Genomic DNA, 5,197 nt, shown 5'->3' with positions numbered 1-5,197 from the left:
TAATTCATATAATTTTTTTTTTTGATATGGAGTCTCACTCTGTTGCCCAAGCTGGAGTGCAATGGTGCGATCTTGGCTCACTGCAACCTCTGCCTCCTGGGTTCAAGCGATTCTCCTGCCTCAGCCTCCCGAGTAGCTGGGATTACAGGTGCGTGCCACCACACCAGGCTAATTTTTTGTATCTTTAGTAGAGACGGGATTTCTCCATGTTGGCCAGACTGGTCTTGAACTCCTGACTTTATGATCCACCAGCCTTGGCCTCCCAAAGTGCTGGGATTACAGGGGTGAGCCATAGCGCCCGGCCTTCATATAATTCTTAATTTGTATAAAGGTAGGTCTAGATGGAACATGCATGAAACTTGATAGTAACTGTACATTGGCAATTCGATGGATGGTGAACGTTGAAATTACAAAGCATTATATTTTATCAAAATATATCATAATATTTAGATTTACAAAATTTTAAATAAAAAATTTAGATTCAGGCTGGATGAGGCGGCTCATGCCTGTAATTCCAGCACTTTGCGAGGCAGAGGCGGGAGGATTGCTTGAAACCAGGAGTTGGAAACCAGCCTGGGCAACAAAGCAAGGCCCCTGTCTCTACCAAAAAAAAAAAAAAAAAAAAGCCAGGAGTAGTGGTGTGCAACTGTAGCCCCAGCTACTCAGGAGACCAAGGCAGAAGGATCGCTTGAGTCCAGGAGCTTGAGGATGCAGTGAGCTATCATTGTGCCACTGCCCTCCAGCCTGGGCAACAGAGTGAGACAAAAAAAAAGTAAAGAAAGAAAGAAACTAGATTCAATTAAATAATCTTAATTTTCTACTTAATATTCATTTGTTATAATTTACATTCTGCCTTTTAATAAATTAGAATATTTTAGTCACATATATATTTAACTGTATAAAAACCGTGGCTTTATGCAATTTTAAAAATTTTGTTGGCCAGGTGCGGTGGCTCACGCCTGTAATCCCAGCACTTTGAGAGGCCGAGGTGAGCAGATCACAAGGTCAGGAGGTCGAAACCAGCCTGACTAACATGGTGAAACTCCGTCTCTACTAAAAATACAAAAACTAGCCGGGTGTAGTGGTGCGTGCCTGTAATCCCAGCTACTCAGGAGGCTGAGGCAGGAGAATCGCTTGAACCCGGGAGTCGGAGGTTGCAGTGAGCCAAGATCATGGCACTGTACTCCAGCCTGGGTAACAGAGCAAGACTCTGTCTCAAAAAAAACAACAAAAAAAAATTGTCGTCGGTCAAGTGCAGTGGCTCACGCCTATAATCCCAGCACTTTAGGAGGCCGAAGCAGGTGGATCACTTGAGGTCAGGAGTTCGAGACTAGCCTGGCCAACATGGAGAAACCCCGTCTCTACTAAACATACAAGAATTAGCCAGCTGTGGTAGCGTGTGCCTGTAATCCCAGCTACTTGGGAGGCTGAGAAGAATCGCTTGAACCCAGGAGGCGGAGGTTGCGGTGAGCCAAGATCACGCCACTGCACTCCAGCCTGGGTGACAGAGCAAGACTCTGTCTCAAAAAAAAAAAAATTGTTGTTATGAAGGCTTATTGTCAAAGAAAGTAGGAAGAACGTGTTTAGCGATGTTTAGCTGGATAGTGACCGTCCAATTGTACTCTTGTCCTGACCCCGCACTGTTTAGGGGCAGCTTGCTTCATTGCTCGTTTGCTGCTGGACCCCAGAGCATGACCCACAAAGGCTTCCTCTGCCTAAGGCTCCAGGGTTCCCTGCTGTCTTCACACAGCCCTGGACCATGGGGAGGTGGGGAATCCCAGAACACACATTTTGCTGTGCTTTTCCCAGACCTCAAACAACCTCCCCTTCCCTAATCACTGTATGATGGGCAAGTGCCAGCTCATACTTCCAGTCTCAGCCCAGATCTGCCCTCCCCGGCTCCAGCAGGCAGATGGCTGCCCCTCCAGATGCCCCATGCTATTTGCAAGTTACCTATTAAAAATGGTTCTTCCACGTGGATTCAGTGCGATGCCCAAATCCAAGCGCGACAAGAAAGTCTCCTTAACTAAAACTGCCAAGAAAGGCTTGGAATTGAAACAAAACCTGATAGAAGAGCTTTGGAAATGTGTGGACACCTACAGTACCTTTTCATCTTCTCTGTGGCCAACATGAGGAACAGCAGGCTGAAGGACATCCAGAACACCTGAAAGCACAGCTGGATGTTCTTTGGCAAAAACAAGGTGATGATGGTGGCCTTGGGTCAGAGCCCACCTGATGAGAACAAAGATAACCTGCACCACGTCAGCAAAAGGTTGAGGCGTGAAGTGGGTCTCCTGTTCACCAACCGCACAAAGGAGGAAGTGAATGAATGGTTTACGAAATGCACAGAAATGGACTACACCCGAGCTGGTAACAAAGCAGCTTTCACTGCAAGCCTGGACTCAGGGCCCCTGGAGCAGTTCCCCAACTCCATGGAGCCACAGCTCACGCAGCTGGCCCTGCCCACTGCCCTCGAGAGAGGTGTGCTGTCCAATTATGAGGTGTGCTGACCCCGGAGCAGGCTCATGTCCTGAAGCTTTTTGGGTATGAGATGGCTGAATTCAAGGTGACCATCAAATACATGTGGGATTCACAGTTGGGAAGCTTCCAGCAGATGGGAGATGACTTGCCAGAGGGCGCATCCAAGTCTGCAGAAGAGTCAGACTCAGAAGACGATGACTGAAAGGGTCTTAGGACTGAAGGTCTCCTGGAACCTTCTGAGTCTCACTGGACCATGCAGGACTGCCGCCACCCCTCTAGAGAGAGCAGCTTTTTATTTGGCTGTAGACAGGGAACACGCTGGGCACCGACTTCCTATAAAGAATAAAACTTTGCAGGATGTCTCCCTGGAGACAAAAAAAAAAAGTTCTTCTGCCACACGGGAGGTTTGCGGACTGCCTCTTTATGGATCAGGACCTTTTCTTGAGCAGGAACTTGGGAGCTCTGGGAGTAGGGAGGGGGCAGGGCCTCTGTGTGGGGCTCAGAGCTCAGTGCTGGGATGATGGGGCTTTGATATCTCTGAAGTCTGCAGGGCTTGAGCACTGAAGAAACTCAAAATTCTAGGGAAAACTAGCTAAGGACTTGGGTTTTGCCTAGGGGTGAAACCACCTGAGAAGGCCCCAGAGAACCAAGGTCTGCGAGGAAGTTGGCAGGAACCCCCATTGGCACCCCTGCCAGCCACTATCTCTGAGGGCCAAGGTGGTGACTGGCAGCCAGGGGCTCAGTGGGGAGGGCAGAAAGTGGACAGGGGCCTCTAGAAAATCCAGGCTCAGCTGGTAGCTCTGAGGTGGGGGAAGAAGGGGAAAGGCAGGATGTTGGAGGCAGCCAAGGTTGGGGGTGGGATGGAAGTGGCTGAGCTGAAAAGAGGCAGGGGCCAGCCTAGGAGGCCAACCCATACCTCACTCACAGCTTCTGGCTCCCTGGAGAAGGATGTTCTTGTTGGCAGAAGCCGGGGCAGGTAGAGTGTGAAGGGAACCCTGCCCTTCCTTTCCTCAGAGGACACTTCAAATGAGTGGGAGCCCCAATATTTACCAAGTACCTGCTGTGTGCCAGGCACTGTGCTGAGGGGCTTCACCTCACTTTCCCTAGAGAGCCATGGCCTACCTGTCGGGTGGCATCAGAGACCACCTAATCCAATTCTCCCATTGGCCGGAGGAGGAAGCTGAGGCTCAGACGTGGGGAGGGACTTGCCCTGAGTTGAGTGAGAAGAGGACCCTGGGCTGGAGTTTGGGTCTCTTGAGTCCTTGTCCCGGGTGCTTCCTTAACTGTCCCTGGGCCATCCAGGACAAGGACATGCTCTGCCCAGAGCTGGTGGAACCACAGCAATGGACCACTCCAAGCTCCCGACATGGTAGCTGGCCCTGTCCTGATGCCGCCACCCTCTGTGTCCCTGCCATGGCCCATAATGCCTGGTGCTGGAGGCAAGGGGACTAGGAGGGGCTGATTCAGCTGCAGGCTCTTCTTTCTCTTGAAAGAAAGAAAGGGCCCTGCCTCCCATGGGCCCAGCTATCTCCTCTCTCTGGATCCCTGACTCCCCATCCAGTCTTCAGCTCCCCTAAGGCCCATGGGATGCTGTCTCCTTTAACCCAAAGCCAGGAGGAGTCTGAGACAACCACTGGGACTGGGAAGTGAGAGGCTGGGTCCCCTGTTTCATTCTATTTATTTTTTTCATCATCATTGTCATCATCGATATCCTCACAATGATTGAGAACATTTGAGGGTCCACTCTGGGCTCTGCTTACAAGCAGGGACTATTATTTGCTCCATTTTTCAGCTGGAGGAAATGGGGTCAGAAAGGGTGATTGAAGCCCAAGGTACCCTATTCAAAAGAATCAGAAAGGGGCCGACTCCCTGGTCCGCTGGGGGTGTGCAAAGGTGAGCATTCCTGCTCTATCTCTATCCCCTCTGAGCCACGACCATCAGCTCCTCCTCCCTCTCCCGGGACACCTGAGAAACTGGCTATGACACCTACCCTCCCTTCATGCTCACCCCTCGAGGCCGTAGTTTGGTCAGCCAGAGGAACTCTCCGTCCAGGAGCTGGGTGTGTGCGCAGACCCCATCAGAGAGCGAGCCTGGGGATCGTCCTCTCTGCCTCTGTCCTCTCTCCCATCCTGCCCGTGGCTGTGTCCAAAGGCAGCTCTCGATGTGCTGGGGATGGATGGGAACACTGCTCACAGGGCTGGGCATGCTGGCACGCACCTGTAATCCCAGCTACTCAGGAGGCTGAGATGGGAAAATCACTTGAGGCCAGGAGTTCAAGACTAGCCTAGGGAACACAGTGAGATCCTTGTCTCAATTTTTTTTTTTAACGAAAAGAAAGAAACGCCGTTGACAGTCCCTGATCATTTGGCCCACAAACATGGACTTGAGCTCCTATTGTGCCCCCACACGGTCCTGGGCACTGGGCAGACAAGTCTGGAATGTAGACTCTGCCCTCCTAGAGCTCATCGTCCAGGGTAGGTGGAGAAGAAACCCACCAACTCCATTCAACCTGCAGACAGTGAACTTTGTGTGCCAAGCACCACTGTAGGCACTAGGGGTCCAGATATGAACAGAACAGCCCAAATCTCCGTCCTCAAGGAGCTCACATTTGAGAAGAGAGAGACAGAATGGAACTAAAATAAAGAAGCAAGTGACATAGCCTGTAGAAGGGAATGTGTGCTAGGGAGAAAGATAATGCAGGGAGGTGCCAGAGAGT

At 51.0% G+C, this 5,197-nt stretch overlaps 1 pseudogene; it reads left to right on the top strand.

Annotated features, from left to right (window-relative positions):
- The first annotated feature begins 1,978 nt into the window (after positions 1-1,978).
- Positions 1,979-2,683, top strand: LOC100458806 (mRNA turnover protein 4 homolog; annotated as a pseudogene).
- Positions 2,684-5,197: the final 2,514 nt, after the last annotated feature.

The sequence above is a fragment of the Pongo abelii genome, chromosome 19, assembly GCF_028885655.2.
Source record: "Pongo abelii isolate AG06213 chromosome 19, NHGRI_mPonAbe1-v2.0_pri, whole genome shotgun sequence".
Classification (NCBI taxonomy): Eukaryota; Metazoa; Chordata; class Mammalia; order Primates; family Hominidae; genus Pongo; species Pongo abelii.
Note: the sequence above shows the minus strand (reverse complement) of the source record. Positions and strands in the feature narration are given on the sequence as shown.